Source organism: Dama dama, chromosome 25 (assembly GCF_033118175.1).
Source record: "Dama dama isolate Ldn47 chromosome 25, ASM3311817v1, whole genome shotgun sequence".
NCBI lineage: Eukaryota > Metazoa > Chordata > Mammalia > Artiodactyla > Cervidae > Dama > Dama dama.
In genome coordinates this window covers 21,828,141-21,845,943 of record NC_083705.1, presented here as the reverse complement: position 1 = coordinate 21,845,943, position 17,803 = coordinate 21,828,141, and the positions used below count along the sequence as shown (strand labels likewise).

The 17,803-nt window shown below is 37.7% G+C and overlaps 1 protein-coding gene and 2 non-coding genes across 13 annotated transcripts in view; all 3 read left to right on the top strand.

Annotated features, from left to right (window-relative positions):
- ERBIN (erbb2 interacting protein) overlaps window positions 1-17,803 on the top strand; it is a 118,436-nt gene that overhangs the window by 14,319 nt on the left and 86,314 nt on the right. The window lies entirely within an intron of this gene.
- On the top strand, window positions 8,497-8,568 carry TRNAC-ACA (transfer RNA cysteine (anticodon ACA)). The gene has a single exon. It is a non-coding gene; the product is annotated as a tRNA-Cys (tRNA).
- On the top strand, window positions 12,623-12,696 carry TRNAG-CCC (transfer RNA glycine (anticodon CCC)). The gene has a single exon. It is a non-coding gene; the product is annotated as a tRNA-Gly (tRNA).

Below are 17,803 nucleotides of genomic sequence, written 5' to 3'. Positions count from 1 at the left end.
GAATGCTTGGTCTCCATGTGGTGAAGCAGTTTTGAAGGTTTCATGGCTTTGTTGGATAGCTGGTCACCACATATTAGTCAAAGGAGCTTGGAGAATGTGAATCACCTGTTGCAGTGAACCCACAATTAAGTAGGACTCTTGGTATTTTCTTTTAAATCCAGCTTTCTTTTTGTTGGCAGTCTTAGAGTCTTTTGCTGTCTCATCATCAGATCTTTCCTTTTTTTCAAAGAAGCTTGCTTTGTGTTTTGCTCATTTTGGCTAGAGTTAGCTTGTGGGCTTACAAAAGCTGTGACTGAGATAAGTATGCAGTGCAGGAGAGAGGCATGGACAGAAATGGTAAATAATTGGCGGGCCATGCATGGGCTAAAGTGTTGGATTCTGACTTAAAGCCTGTCACCAGATGTAGCTGTATAATCGAAGTACATCAACTCACTTGCCACTGTAAAGTCTGCCACCAGATGCAGCTCAGTTGTGACTTGCCATTCATGGATAAAATTTTGGTAGGAGTCTACAAGCAATTGATTTATTATGGTCTCTGTGCAGTCACACCTCTGTTGATGATAGTCCGTATTTGGAGTCGTTCCCCAGAGTGACCCACCTCCAGCTCAACTCCATCTCATATCATCAGGCACTGGATCCTCAAAAGGAGCGTGCAACATAGACCCCTTGAACGCATAGTTCACAGTAGGGTTTGTGGTCCTATGAGAATCTAATGCTGCCACTGATGTGACACGAGGCAGAGCTCAGGTGGTAATTTGAGTGATGGGGAGCAGCTGTAAATACAGACGAAGTTCTGCTTGCTCGCCTGCTGCTCACCTCCCGCTGTGTGCCCTGATTCTTAATGGGCCACGGACCAGTACCTGTCATGCCCAGGAGTTGGGGACCCCTGCCGTTGGATTTATTTTTGTTAGTTTTCATGTATCAATGACCTTGATCTAATCCTTTCTTAAAATATGTGTCTAATAGGTAATTTGGTGTAAATAAAAGACGTCCCCAGAATGATGGTATTTTCCTCAGATTCAGTGGATTTTATTACTGAAAGTGGCTTAGAAACAGTCTAATCTAGGTAACCATTCTTTTATCTTTAACAGAAGAGGAAACTTTAGGTCCAAGGGGGGAGGGGGGGATGAAATCCTAGAGGTCATGTAGTTTATTACTGACATAATAAGATTCAAAAAATAAATCTAGGGAAATCCCTGGCAGTCCCTGGCAGAGGTGCTTTCACTGCTGTGGGCCCAGGTTCAGCCCCTGGTTAGGAAACTAAGATCCCACAGACCACTTGGCACCAAAAAAAAAAAAAGAATCCAAGTTCCCTGACTCTGTGGCTTTCTCTTATATCAGAGTTTTCCTAGATACGTTCTGAAATAGACTCTGTAGAAGAGCACTATTTTTAAAAAATTTGCCAAATGTTTATTTTTGCCTTGTTTCAGTTCTCATCTTCCCTGTCCCTCCCCCAGCTTTACTGAGATATAATTAAAATGTAAGCTTTTTGATTTGATACACATACATTGCAATATGACTACCATCTTGGAGTTAGCTAACACCTCCATCACTTCTTGTAATTACCTTTTCCTTTTTATGTATTTAAGACCCACTCTCAGCAATTTTCAAGTATATAGTACTTGTCAATTATAATCAATCACAGTGCTGTGCATTAGATTCCGCCAAACTAAATCCTTTCTTCCTACTCACTAACCCCACCCCATCCTGAGAGACCCTGCTTTCAGTTCTTCTGGGTGTATACCCAGAAACAGAATTGTTGGAACATAAAATAATTTCATTTTTAGTTTTTTGATGAACTGCCATATTTTCCACATTTGGCTGTACTATTTTGCATTTCCACCAACAGAGCCCAAGTGGTCTAATAAGAGGTTTAATTTCAGTACATCCTTGTCAGCACTTACTCTCTGTTTTGTTTTGTTTTTTGGATAGTAGCCATCCTAATGTGTGTGGAGATGGTATCTCATCTTTTTTATTTACATTTCCTTAATGACAGCAATATTGAACATAGTTCCACGTGCTTATTTATGTTTTCTTCAGAGAAATGTCTTTGTCCATTTTTGAATCATGTCCTGTTGTTGAACTTTAGGAGTGCTCTGTATTCTGGATGTTAATCCCTTATCCAGATACATGGTTTGCAGATACTTTGTCTCATTTTGTAGGTTGCCTTTTTTTGTGTTGATAGTGGCTTGAGGCACAAACATTTTAAAATTTTTATGAAATCCAGTTGCCTGATTTTTCCTTTGTTGCCTCAGCTTTTGGTGTCATAGCCAGTAATTCATTGCCATATCTAATGTTGGGAAGTTTTTGCCCCATTTTTTCTTGCAAGAGTGTAGTTTGGATTTGTAACTTTTAAAAAGGGCTTAGCTTAAATAATATGGACTGTTTCGTATTGTTTTCTATTTATTTTTGGATATTTGGTTTGCCTAACTAAATTTTTTCTTTTGAAAGTCAAAGTAAAAATGCTAGCATTCTTCTCTCTCCCCCTAGTTTATAGATACTGCTTTTTAGGCTTATCTTTGAATTAAACCTTTTATTTTGAAATAATTGTAAATTCACCTGCAATTTTACAAAATAACATAGTGAGATTTTTCCCCCTTGAGGCAGTATCTTCAAGAATTATACTACAGTATCACAACTAGGATTTTGAAATTGATAGGATGCAAAATAGATCCATTGTCACAGGAATCCCTGTTGTTGTCGCCCTTTTATTATTACTATGACTTCCTCCTCCCATTCCTCTCCCTCCATTTTTGTCTTTTCAAAACTGTGTGAGTGGAATCATATATAACTTTTGGGATTGGCTGATAGCCTGAGTCCTGGAGAATTCATCAGACTTGTTGCTTATAGCAATAACTCATTGATTTTTATTGCTGAGTGGTATTCTACAGTATGGATACACTGTTGTTGATCAGTTGTTTAGTCTTGTACGATTCTTTGCCACCCCATGGACTATAGCACGCCAGGCTTCCTTGTCCTTCACTATCTCCCAGACCTTGTTCAAACTCATGTCTGTTGAGTCAGTGATGCCGTCCGACCATCTCATCCTGTGTCATCCCTTTCTCCTCCGGTCCTCAATCTTTCTCAGCATCAGTGTTTTTTCCAGTGAGTGGGTTCTTTGCATCAGGTGGCCGAAGTATTGGAGCTTAAGCATCAGTCCTTCCAATGAATATTCAGGGTTGATTTCCTTCAGGATTGACTGGTTTGATCTCCTTGAGTCCAAGGGACTCTCGAGAGTCTGCTGCAGCACCACAGTCTGAAAGGACAACCGGTTTGTTTAACCATTTCACGTTGAAGGACATCTAGGTTGTTTCCAGTTTGGGGCTGTTAGGAATAAAGTTGCTATGAGTATTCGTGTATGGTTTTTTCTGTGAAGGTAAGTTCTCATTTTTCTGGGATAAATGTCAAAGAGTGTAATTAATGTGTTGTTTTAATTTTATAAGAAGCTGTTAGCCTGTTTTCCAGAGTGGCCATACTGGTTTGCATTATTCTCACCAGCAGTGTATGACAGATCCAGTTTTTTCCACTTTTTTTTAAACCAGTATTTGATGGTGTTACTATTTCTTCCTTTCTTACTATTTTTATCTTAGCCATTTTTTTTTTTTTTTTGGTACATAGTGGTATCTCATCATATCTTACTTTTAGCCTAATAGCAAATGATGTTGAATATCTTCCATGTGATTATTCATCATCTGTGTATTTCTTCAGTGCAGTGTCCATGATTTTTGTCCACTTTGTAATTGGGTTTGTGTTTTACTGTTGAATTTTGAGAGTTCTTTATAATTCTAGAACTGATCCTTTCTTAATACGTGATTTGCAAATATTTTCCCCCCCATTCTATAGCTTGTCTTTTCATTTTTTTTTAAACCAAGTCTTTTGCAGAGCAGAAGGTTTTAGTTTCACGAGGTCCAGTTTGTCACTCTTTATGGTTTGTGCTTAATACACTTTGCCTATCCCTATATTCTGAAAATTTTCTCATGTGTGTTTATCATTTTACATTTAAATCTGTAATCCATTTTGACTCAGTTTTTTTTATAAGGTATGAGATTTAGGTCAAGGATATTTTTTTGGCCTCTGGGTGTCTTAAGTGCTGTAGCACCGCCTCTTGAAAAGGCTGTATTCTTCCTCTCTCGAATTGCTTGGGAATATATGTGTGTGACATAAGGAGAGGTACAAAATAGAAAATAAAAATCACATGCAGTTTCGCCGCAAAGATAATTACTGCTAATATTTTTATGTGTGTGTTTCTAGTCTGTTCTTAAGCCTGTGTATATGTACATAAGATTATATACTTTGTGTTTTAAAAAAAATTGTTCCTTTGTTCTCTTTTAATTATGAGTAGTTTTCCATTGCTGCATAAAAAGACACCATTTTAGTGATTTTGTAATTTTCTTTTATGCGACTCTGGTGTAGTGTATCATTGATTGGATTTTATAGTGTTTCTATCCGTTATTTTCATAGCATAGTATTTAAGACAATAGATTCTCAGCATATACTTGATAAATGAATTTAGCCCTATTCATCATACCTTAAAAAGAAAAAAAAAGTTCCACTTTTTGAGTTACTGTCTTCTGCCATGCATTGGATTACAAACTAGTATTGAGCCCTTTCTTCAGAATAGTGTGTTTATTCTTTGAATTGTGTATAAGGTGAAAAGGTTCCAGTGTAGCAGTTTATGGAGTACAGTTTTTGTCTGCACTGTACTGCTTCTCCTATAGAGTCTGCTCACCATGTAGGAGCAAGCATTTGAGGTGGATATTTGGTAGATAATATAAAGTCTAGATTATGTTTTCTTCTAGCTTTAGATATTAGATATAACTACACACATGAGCATCTACTTTGTGCTAAGAATAAGAACTCTTGTAAGCTCAGGAGAGGACAAAGAACAAATATTTGAGGTCCTACTTTCCTAGTCTATAAGTAGCCCTACCTGTGATCTGGTAAACAGGTGAGCTGAGGCACATAGGCATTGTTTTGCCTGGATTGTTTAATGTCATTCAGCCTCTGTACTTATGCCATTAGTTTTCTTTGTGACTTTCTAGCATTTTGTGGATCTGTTTGGGGATCTGTTCGAATGATAATTCAAGGGCAGCCTTAACATTTTTTTCTTTTATTTTTTTCTCCATATGAAATTATATCATATTAAGATCCCTGTCTGTTTAGGTGAACCTTTCTTCTTCTTTTTTTTTTTTTTAACTATTTCTTCTTAAAAGTAAGATTTGAGGTGACTTTTAATAAGATGTGAATACTAGATAATAGAAATAAAAAATCAGATACAAAGAAAGGAGTGAGGAAATATATAACTTTAAGGTAATTTAGCTGTGATAGAACATCAGATTTAGCTAAGCTTCCTAGGAGCCAAGGTTCTCATTATCCTAAATAAAGAAATATTGGAAAAAACTCTTTTGGTGTTTTAAGTACAAATAAAAGATACATTGTTCATTTTCATCAAGAACTTTATTGAACAATATATTCAGCGTTTTGTTCTACATTCTGCCATTTTTCAGGCAACTTCATAATTCCATCGTCCCAAAACTTTTTATTATTTTGAGCAAAGACCTCTTCCAGGTATCAAATTTTAGAGTCTTTTGGGAGTTGAAATTTATTCCATTAAGAGAATTTTGTAAAGACCAAAATAAATGCATATCTGAAGGTGCAGTGTCTGGTGAATATGGCAGATGAATCAGAACTTCCCAGCCAAGGGGTAACAGTTTTGCCTGGTTGCCAAATCAAAGGTCTTGGAGTATTCTGATGGAATATTATGTTTTCTGTTGACTAATCCTGGACGCTTTCATCACATACCGCCTTCAGTTGATCTAATTGAAAGCAGTACTTGTAATTAATTGGTTTTCTAGAAGAACTCATAATAAAGGACTCCCTTCCAGTCCCACCATGCATCATCTTCTTTGAATGAAAACTGGCCTTTGGTGTGGTTGTTGGTGGTTCATTTCACTTGCCCCATGATCTTTTGTAGTCCACATTATTGTGCCCACTTTTTATCATCCGTCAAAATTTTTTTTTTTAATGGAAAGTTTTCATTATGTTTCACTAGAGAATCACATGTGGAAACATGGTCAAGAAGGTCTTTTTCACTTAACCTACCTGGAACCCAGCCATCGAAGTGAGTAATCAGGCTGGTGCAAATGATTTTCAGTGCTTGATATGGATATTTTGAGTGTGTTGGCTATCTCCCTGTATGGTATAATGTTGATTTTTCTCAGTTAATCTCTCAGTTTGATCACTTCAACTGGCGTACTCAACCATGGAGAATTGTCTAGTGAGAAATCTCCAGCAAGAAACTTGGCAAACCACTTTTGATATGTATAGTCAGTAACAGCACCTTCTCCATACATTTCACAAATCTTTTTTTTTTTTTTTTTGCATTTCAGTTGTGTTTTTACCTTTCTAAAAATAATAAAGCATAATATGCTAAAGTGTTGCTTTTTCCCCTTCCATCTTCAATATTAAAATGACTATACAAAAATTCACCAGTTGATAAGTTTTTTTAAAAATGTACACTGCTCTGACAGCTGTCGCAATACAGTCTTAACAAAGTTGTTTTGAGTCAAGTTAAAGACAACTAAGCACTAGTAGAGCCATTTTATGGAAAAAACCAAAGGCAACTTTTGGCCCACCTATCACAACCCAGTACATCACAAATTATCCAAAGGATTGGAAGATTTTCCTTGCATTAAATTCTAAATGATTTCTAAAATGTGAATTCTCTTATGTACGAGCTATTGAGCAATGAATGTACAGTATTGTTGACAGTAATTTAATAGCACATATTCTATAGCTCTCAGACTTTTTTTAATATATATATTTTAATAAAAAGGGATGTTATACCAAAAAATCTTGGTAAAGATGGATCATATATGAGGGTGGGCTAATGTGGTTCAAAATTTTATACATGCATAGGTACACAAACACACAAAGCATATACATACACGTGTATATATACATACATATATTTTTGCTACTTTTAACTTGATAAGGTCAAAATATACATAGGTGCAGACAGTATTTCTTATACTCCTCTTAACCATCATTGTTCTAATTTGTAGTTTTGCTAGTTGAATAGCAGACAATTTCAGGATTTCTCTTTCTAATTAAATAATGGCATATCAGAATTCTATATTCTTAATGCTTCAGAAATCATTGAAAAAGTGGTATGTTTATTGTCAGATTAAGAAAGTTCATAAGCGTTTATATCTGTCTGGCCAGCATTCCTTCTTTACAAGGGGCACGTGCTATTACAAAGCTTGTAGTTTCCTCAGGAGGCAGGTTTAGAGCTGTTATTGGCATCTAATGTAGGTGCTTTACTGAAACCACTTAAATACCAAACAATATTGTACAGATGATTTAGACTAATGGGTTTTCAAGATTCCTAAGTATAACCAATCACATGTCTACTGTAAAAGAAAAAAAAATCCTTATAGTCTCAGGGAATGTCAGATTTGGGGCAGCATGGTGTCTTGTTGTTGTCTTTAAAAAAGAGGCAAATTTTTCAGGTAGTTGAAAGAGGTGACTTAGAGTCAGGTGGCATTACTATGATGGCTTTATTGACTACACCAAAGCCTTTGACTGTGTGGATCACAGCAAAGTGTGAAACATTCTTAAAGAGATGGGACCACCTGACCTGCCTCCTGAGAAATCTGTATGCAGGTCAAAAAGCAACAGTTAGAACTAGACATGGAACAACAGACTGTTTCCAAACCAGGAAAGGCGTACATCTAGGCAGTATGTTGGCACCTGCTTATTTAACTTATATGTGGAGTACCTCATGCAAAATGCCAGGCTGGATGAAGCACAAGCTGGAATCAAGATTGCTGGGAGACATCGCTCATTAGTAGAGAAATGCAAATCAAAACTACAATGAGATAACACTGGTCAGAATGGCCCTCATCAAAAAGTCTACAAACAATAAATGCTGGAAAGGGTGTGGAAAAAAGGGAACACTCTTGCACTGTTGGTGGGAATCTAAATTGATACAGCCACTATGGAAGACAGTATGGAGATTCCTTAAAAAACTAGAAATAAAACCACCATATGACCCAGCAATCCCACTCCTAGGCATATACCCTGAGGAAACCAAAATTGAAAGAGACACATGTATCCCATTGTTCATTGCAGCACTGTTTACTATAGCTAGAACATGGAAGCAACCTATATGTCCATCAACAGATGAATGGATAAAGAAGTTGTGAGAAATATACACAATGGAATAACACTCAGCCATAAAAAGGAACACATTTGAGTCAGTTCTAATAAGGTGGAATAACCTAGAACCTATTATACAGAGTGAAGTGAGTCAGAAAGAGATAAATACCGTATTCTGACATATATATGGAATCTAAAAAAATGGTCTGAAGAATTTACTTACAGGGCAACATTGGAGAAACAGACATAGAGAATAGACTTTATGGACATGGGGAGAGGGTGAGATGTATGGAAAGAGTAACATGGATACTTATATTACCATGTGTAAAATAAGCTTCCCTGGTGGCTCAGACGGTAAAGCGTCCGCCTACAATGCGGGAGACCCGGGTTCAATCCCTGGGTTGGGAAGATCTCCTGGAGAAGGAAATGGCAACCCAGTCCAGTATTCTTGCCTGGAAAATCCCATGGAAGGAGGAACCTGGTAGGCTACAGTCCATGTGGTCCCAAAGAGTCGGACACGACTGAGCGACTTCACTTTCATTTATATTATTGTGTAATTATATACTTATATTATATACTTATATTACCATATGTAAAAGAGATAGCCAACAGGAACTTGCTGTCTGGCTCAGGAAACTCAAACAGGGGCTCTGTGTCAACCTAGAATGGTGGGATGGGAGGGAGATGGGAGGGAGGTTCAAAAGGGAGGGGATACATGTATACCTATGGGAATTGATGCTTTTGAACTGTGGTGTTGGAGAAGACTCTTGAGTCCCTTGGACTGCAAGGAGATCCAACCAGTCCATCCTAAAGGAGGTCAGTCCTGGGTGTTCATTGGAAGGACTGATGTTGAAGCTGAAACTCCAATACTTTGGCCACCTGATGCAAAGAGCTGACTCATTTGAAAAGACCCTGATGCTGGGAAAGATTGAGAGCAGGATGACAAGGGATGACGGAGGATGAGATGGTTGGATGACATCACCAACTCAATGGACATGAGATGGGGTAGACTCCAGGAGTTGGTGATGGACAGGGAGGCCTGGCATGCTGCGGTTCATGGGGTCACAAAGAGTTGGACACGACTGAGCAACTGAACTAAACTGATGGCTGAGTCATATTGAGGTTTGACAGAAAACAGTAAAATTCTGTAAAGCAATTATCCTTCAATAAAAAATAAATTGATTAAAAAAGAAAACACTATGGTTAAAAGATTGCTGGGAGAAATAGCAATAACCTCAGATATGCAGATAATACCACCCTTATGGCAGAAAGCAAAGAACTAAAGAGCATAATGATGAAAGTGAAAGAGGAGAGAGAAAAAGTTGGCTTAAAACTCTACATTCAGAAAACGAAGATCATGGCATCTGGTCCCATCATTTCATGGCAAATAGATGGGTAAACAGTGGAAACAGTGAGAGACTTTATTTTTTTGGGCTCCAAAATCACTGCAGATGGTGACTGCAGCCATGAAATTAAAAGACACTTGCTCCTTGAAAGAAAAGCTATGACCAACCTAGACAGAATATTAAAAAGCAGAGGTGTTACTTTTGCAACAAAGGTCCGTCTAGTCAAAGCTATGGTTTTTTGAGTAGTCATGTTTGGATGTGAGAGCTGGACCACAAAGAAAGCTGAGCACCGAAGAATTGATACTTTTGAACTGTGGTGTTGGAGAAGACTCTTGAGAGTCCCTTGGACTGCAAGGAGATCCAACCAGTCCATCCTAAAAGAAATCAGTCCTGAATATTCATTGGAAGGACTGATGCTGAAGTGGATCCAATTCTTTGACCACCTGATACGAAGAACTGACTTATTGGAAAAGACCCTGATGCTGAGAAAGATTGAAGGCGGAAGGAGAAGGGAACAACAGGAGATGAGATGGTTGGATGGCATCACCGACTTGCTGGACATGAGTTTGGGTAAGCTCCGGGAGTTAGTGATGGACAGGGAGGCCTGGCGTGCTGCAGTCCATGGGGTCGCAAAGACTGAGCTGCACGACTGAACTGAACTGAGTCAGGTACTCTTTAAGTGTTTGCATGTTGGAATGAGGACCACTGACAGAGATTGTAATTGTTCTAGTTAATGTACCTCCATTCTTTTTTCCATAGTAAGTAAAACATCAGGACTAGTTGTTCTTTTTTTAAGATAGATTTTTTTTTTTTAAGAGCAGTTTTATGTTCACAGCCAAATTGAGCATAAGGTACAGAGATTTCCTATATACTGCACGTTCCCACACTTGCATAACCTCCCCTATTATCACCATCCCCCACTAGCATGGTACTCTGTTATGGTTAGTGAACCTACAATGACACATAATAATCACCCGCAGTCCTTAATTTACATTTGAGTTCACTGTTCGTGTATTGTGCATTCTAAGCATTTGGTCAAATATATAATGGCATATATTCATCATTATGGTACCATGCAGAGTAGTTTCACTGCCCTAAAAATCCTCTGTGTTCTGCCTTTTCATCCTTCTCCCATGCCCAATCCCTGGAAACCTCTAATCTATTCACTGTCTCCGTAGTTTTCCCTTTTATGGAATATCATGTGGCTGGAATCAGATGTATGTATATAGTCTTTTCAGACTTCTTTGCAGTATGCCTTTAAGGTTCCTCCATTGCTTGACAGCACATTTCTTCTTAACCTCTGAATAATCCATTGTCTTTGTGTACCATTTACCTGTTGAAGGATATCTTGGTTGCTTTCAAGTAGTGACAGTTATGAAGAAAGTTGCTATAAGTGTCTGTGTGCAGGTTTTTTTTCCTTTGTGGTTGTAAGTCTCCAGTACCTTTGAATAAATACCAAAGAACATGATTGCTGGACTGTATGGTAAGAGTATGTTAAGAGTAGTTTTATAAGAAACTACCAAACCGTCTTCCACAATGGCTGTACTATTTTGCATTTCCACCAGTATTGAATGAGAGTTTCACATCCTTGCCAGCATTTGGTATTGTTGGTGTTCCAGATTTTAGCCATCCTAAATAGATTTATAGTGGTTTCTTGTTTTAATTTGCATTTCCCTGATGACTTGTGATGTGGAGCATCTTTTCATATGCTTATTTTTCATCTGTGTGTCTTTGGGGATGTGAGAGTGTTAGGATCTTTGGCGATTTTTAGTTGGGTGGTTTGTTTCCTCACTGTTCAGTTTTCAGAGTTCTCCGTGTGTTTTGGACGACAGTCCTTTATCAGGTGTGTCTTCTGCAGGTACAGCCCTCCCACTCACATGGGTTCCAGAGCCCGCCCTCCCCCCGGGATACCAAAATCTGAGGGTGCTCCGGTCGCTTATGTACAATGGCACAGTATTTGCATGTAACCATGGCATGTCCTCGCCATATACTTTAAATCATCTTGGGTTACTTATAATACCTAATACAATGTAAAAACTGTGTAAATAGTTGTAAGTACAATGTAAATGTTATGTAAATTGTTGCCAACCTGTGGCAAATTCAGGTTTTGCTTTTTGAAATTTTCTGGACTTTTCTTTTTTCAAATATCCAAGGTTGGTTGAATCTCAGAGTACAGAAACTGTGAATATGAAGGATTAGCTCTGTTTTCTGCCAGTCTGTTGCTTGTCATTCATTCTCTTCACATTGTCTTTTGCAGAGCAGATTAGTAATTTTAAGGAAGTCCACCTTATCAATTATTTCTTTCATGGATTGTTCCTTTGATGTTGTATCAAAAAAAATCATCACCATACCCAATGTCATATAGGTTTTCTTTTATATTATCTTCTAGGAGTTTTATAGTTGCATATTTTACATTTAGGCCTGTGATCCATTTGGGGTTAATTTTTGTGACAGTTGTAAGGTCTGTGTCAAGGTTCACTCCTTTGCATGTGGTTGATTGTTCTGGCACCATTTATTGAGAAGACTGGTGTTTTTGTATCACCTTAAGGGCCATATTATTTAAATTGCATGAAGGTAATATTTTATGAATTTGTGGTTGCCTTTTTTTTGGAGAAAGGAAGGGTCATTGTGAACTGTGAGATTATTTGACTGGCATCTGCTGTGTCATTTCCCCCATCATCCATTTTGATAGAGAATATTTCTATTGAAATTTTAGAATTGTTTCTACCCTTAGGCCATGGGGTTTTATTGCAAGAGACTCCCAAACTCTTATAACTGTAAGTGTTTTCTTAAGAATATTGAAAGTGTAATTCTTATATCATGTCTGTCCTTGACAGTTTTGGACCTGAGGTGTGTTTACATTCATTGAGAATCATTGATGAAATGAAACACTATTACACTTGGAGCTTTCAGACTTGCCTCTTATCTGTCCTGTAACCTTTGTTTATATTTAAATGTGTATATAATACCTAATTTGTAGGGATGTCAGAGTTCAATATGTGAATGAACTTGGCACAAAGCACCTGGCAGTCCTTAGCTGTTCTAATATTTTCCCACTTTATTTTCTACAAAAAATTTTAAAGAAGTTTGTTACTTAAAACAGTATTTTTAGGACTTCCCTGGTGGTCCAGTGGCTAAGACTCTGCACTCCCAATGCAGGGGGTCCCAGGTTCGATCCCTGGTCAGGGAAACAGATCCCACATGCTGCAGTTAAGACCTGGTACAGCCAAATAAACAAATAAATATTTAAAAAACAAAACAGTACTTTAATACTGTTTGAAAACCTAAGGCTGATTTCACACATTATATATTAGATAAGCCCAAGAGGATTTAGGTATAGGTAGGACAGTACTTTCAAAAGTAATACCTTAGGTCTCCTGCATTGGCAGGCAGATTCTTTACCACTAGTGCCACCATATTAATAATTAAACTTAAAATCCTCTGTTACAAGGTGTTAAGACTGATCTGATTTTCTTTGGAAGGTTTGTCGTGGTTATAATCATAATCAGGCTAAGTTAAACACATTAGCTTTACAGAAAAACAATGATTTCAAACTGGCCTCGTGTGTTTATAGGTGTGTGTGTTTGCTGATTTCTATCTTTTTCTGCTCTTTGCTCATGGTTCTTTCTCTAAAGCTTCTTTTCTCTTGAACTTAAGAAAGAATATAAAGAAATTACCTTGAGTTAGGGCCTTGTCTTTACTAAGTAGGTTGTATTATAATAGAGATTGTTTGGAGAAAGTCCAAAATATAATAAATAACTAATGGTGGAATTTCAAGCACTATGGCACTTGTGTCCAGGATTCACAAATCAGGTCACGCTTTTCAACAGATTTGACTTTGTTTCTAGGGCAGTGTACACATTGCATAAAAACATTTTATTTATAGACAGCTTTATTTAAAACACCACTTAAAGAACCAGAGAAGTAATTAGCATAGTGAAGTATTAGGTGGAAAAGAGAAGTCAGTAGTAAGGTAAAATGCCTCCTCACCTGAGCAAAGCTTTGACTCAGTAAAGTTATAAATTGGGATTCGATTAGAGGGTTGCATAGAAGTAACTGAAGTTTTTAAAGGGAGGAGGAAGGTAGGAAAATAAATTTCTGTGGAAAGAAAGATCCCTTCCAGATTTAGGGATTGAACCTAGGTCTCCCGCACTGCAGGCAGATTCTTTATAGTCTGAGCCACCGGGGAAGCCCACATAATAAATGAAAAAGTTCACCTGTTTATAAAGTGTACACTCCAGTAATTTTTAGTACATTTGCAAGGCCCTGCAGCCCTCATCATCTAATTCCAAAAAATCTCATCACTGCCCCAAGCCCCATACATGTTAGCAGTCACTCCTGTTTTCCTTTGTCCCTAAACCCTGGAACCACTAATCTGCTTTCTATTAATTTGCCTGTTTGAAACAGTTCATAAAAATGGAATTATAAAATATATGGCCTTTTGTATCTGGCTTCTTTACCATGGCATAATGTTTCCAAGGTTCATCCATATTGTATCATGTATCAATAGTTCATCTTTTTATATAATAGCTGAATAATACACATTTCACTGTATGAATATAAAACATTTTGCTTATCCATTCATTACTTATGTATATTAGATTATTTCCACTTTTTTGTCCAATATGGATAATGCTGTTATGAACATTAGTTACAAGATTTTCTGAAAGCAGATGTTTTCAGTCCTTTTGGTTAAATACCCAGGAATAGAATTGATGGGTCATATGATAACTATGTTTAACTTTTTGGGAGAATTGCCAAATTGTTTTTCAGAAGTGACTGCAGTAATCAGTGATGTATGAGGGTTTTAATTTCTCCACATCGGTTCTGATATCTGGCTTTTTTATTAAGCTATCCCTAGTCGGTGTAAAATTTTAATCTCTGTGTGGTTTTAATTTCTCTTTCCCTAATGACTAATGATATAGATCACCTTTCCATGTGCGTATTGGCCATTAACATATCTTTGGTGACATGCTTCTTCAAATCCTTTGCCCATTGTTAAGTTTTGTTGATTGTATTTTTAGTGAAAGTGAATAACAGTGATTTCTGTGCTTTGGGAGGCCGGCTGGACAAGAAAGCAAGCAATAGCTAGCAGTTTGGGAAAGTTAACACCCATAGAAGCAGTGCTTAACTAGTAGGAGACAGGAGCAGATATGTAACAGCTGCCTCTTATCTTATAGACAGACAATTTTGAGACCCCCATGTGCTTCTCAGAGAATTTAAGTAGAATGAACCCCAGTTGTCCTTAGGTTAGGGATGATTTCAATAATATACTGTTTCCTATATTGGCTTTTCTGCCCTATCACATACTCTAACTGCTCTTTAGGTCATTTCTTAGATGGACTATCTGCATTCAAATCCTTATCTTAGCCTCTGTTTTTGAGAGAACCCAAAGTAAGACAGGTATCATTAGAGTGCTTAGTATTGAAAGAGTTGGTAATATTTCAACATCTGAAACTGGATCATCAACAAGAGTATGAGTATAGATAGAGGATAGGGCTAATATCTGCATTCTCTATCACTATAATGTGTTGAGGTTGATATAAAGCAGAACAATTATCGAAGGAGACTGTGGTGTGGCCAGTGGAGTAGGAACAAAATCAGGAGGATGTCGTGTCTTGGAAGCTAAGTGAAGAAAATACCTGAAGTAGTGGGAAGTAATGCTACTACTAAGTCAATTGAGAGAGAAGCTTAGAGTTGTCTGTTGGATTTGGCAATAGGTAGGCCATTAATGTTTATTGCACACACAAAAAAAACAATAAAAACATCTACAGAAAAACATCTATTTCTGCTTTAAAAACTATGCCAAAGCCTTTGACTGTGTGGATCACAATAAACTGTGGAAAATTCTGAAACAGATGGGAATACCAGACCACCTGACCTGCCTTTTGAGAAGCCTGTATGCAGGTCAGGAAGCAACAGTTAGAAATGGACATGGAACAGACTGGTTCCAAATAGGAAAAGGAGTACGTCAAGGCTATATATTGTCACCCTGCTTATTTAACTTATATGCAGAGTACAGCATGAGAAACGCTGGGCTGGAGGAAGCACAAGCTGGAATCAAGATTGCTGGGAGAAATATCAATAACCTCAGATATGCAGATAACATAACCACCAGATATGCAGACAGTGAAGAACTAAAGAGCTTCTGGATTAAAGTGAAAGAGGAGAGTGAAAAAGTTGGCTTAAAGCTCAACATTCAGAAAATGGAGATCATGGCATCTGGTCCCATCACTTCATGGCAAATAGATGGGGAAACAGTGGCTGACTTTATTTTTCTGGGCTCCAAAATCACTGCAGATGGTGATTGCAGCCATGAAATTAAAAGACACTTACTCCTTGGAAGGAAAGTTATGACCAACCTAGACAGCATATTAAAAAGCAGAGACATTACTTTGTCTACAAAGATCCGTCTAGTCACTATGGTTTTTTCAGTGGTCAAGTATAGATGTGAGAGTTGGACTATAAAGAAAGCTGAGCGCTGAAGAATTGATGCTTTTGAACTGTGGTGTTGGATAAGACTCTTGAGAGTCCCTTGGACTGCAAGGAGATCCAACCAGTCCATCCTAAAGGAAATCAGTCCTGGGTGTTCATTGGAAGAACTGATGTTGAAGCTGAATTTCCAATACTTTGGCCACCTGATGGGAAGAGCTGACTCATTTGAAAAGACCCTGATGCTGGGAAAGATCAAAGGCAAAAGGAAATAGGAGTGGCAGAGGATGAGATGGTTGGATGGCATCACCAACTCAATGGACATGGGTTTGTGTGGACTCTGGGAGTTGGTGATGGACAAGGAGGCCTGGTGTGCTGTGGTTCATGGGGTTGCAAAGAGTTGGACACGACTGAGCGACTGAACTGAACTGAGGCCATTAATGACCCGGGAAGAACAGTTTCCATTGAGGTAATGGGGACAAAAGTGTGTTTGAGTGAGTTTGAGAAAGGTTGATGAAATAATTGGTTAGAGTGTATATAGACAACTTCTTTGGAATTTTGTTGTAAAGGAGAGCAGAGAAATGGGTTGATAACTGGAGAGATATCTCAGATGAGATCCTTTTTAAGACGAGAGGGAAGATATACCTACTCAGTGTCTCATATTGATGTGTGTGGTCAAAATCAGTTGATTCTTAGGATATCTTAGAGAATCAAGATTTTCTTTGGTTTATTTGACCATCTTGTTCTGTCAAGGCTTACAAATCATGTATAATAAGTTTGCAAAGGAAAAGAAATTGTTACAAGTCATTAGCAGAATCTAAGAAGATTGGGATTTACTCTGGCATAGAGATGAATACTAGAAAGTAAAGAGAAATAAGGGAATACATACAAGGAAGTTAGTCCTGCCACAGGATTGTGTTTGGAAATAGTTTAGAATCTGGTCAAGGCTATATGAAAAAGTATTTCTAGGTTTGAAATAATGCCCAGATTTAATTTATCACATTAAGTGCAATGTCATTGTGAGTATGTTTGTGGTGCCTATTGCCACAGTGTCTCTGTGCACAGCTTTTATTGACCTGTTGTTGAAAGAACCAACTGTGTGTTATAAAAAGTTGAAATTTACTCACAAACCTTCAGTATTCCTTTTTTTGGCACAGTTTTCACCTTCTCTAAGTTTGGTTCTGAGCCATACTAAAACCTCCCTCTACTTCCTCCTTCTGATTTTAGAATGATCTAATGTTAGGTTTTCAGAGTTAAATAAATCAATTCTGTCTGGGATGTTTGCATTTGTAGTCTTATTTCTAATTGTGGAATGAAGATCTTTCTGTAAGAATAATTAGGCCCTCTTTTTGTTTTGTAAATTGTAATTCCTTCTAAACTGAGATAGAGGAGAATTTTGAAGATTGTTCTTCTACCTTTACCAAATTGTTTCACAAAAGGGTGAAACAGACTGAATCTCTTCCCTAGGAGTGTCTTATCTATAAAGAGAACTATTTTATCTACACTGGACATCTCGTTTTCTGCTTCTAGTTAGCGTGTTGTTCAGTCTCAGTCTGACTCTTTGCCACCCATGAAAGTGCATGTGAGTTAGCATATGGGAGTGCACAAGAACTTTCTCGTCCCCTGGTAAGAATAAGAAAAACCTGTAAAGAATAAAAATTGAGTTAAAAAAAACTAGAGGTAGCAAAAAATCAGTGGAATCAAGGAAGCCTTGGTGAACTGATTTCCAGAGATACATGAACTTCTCATAGGTGAGTCAAGAGGGGCAGTTTCCCAGCCTGGTTTCAGTTTAGGATGAAGCAGGACATGCCATAAATGGAAAGACTGAAGGGCTGAAGATGAATCATCCAATCTTCAAGAGACAC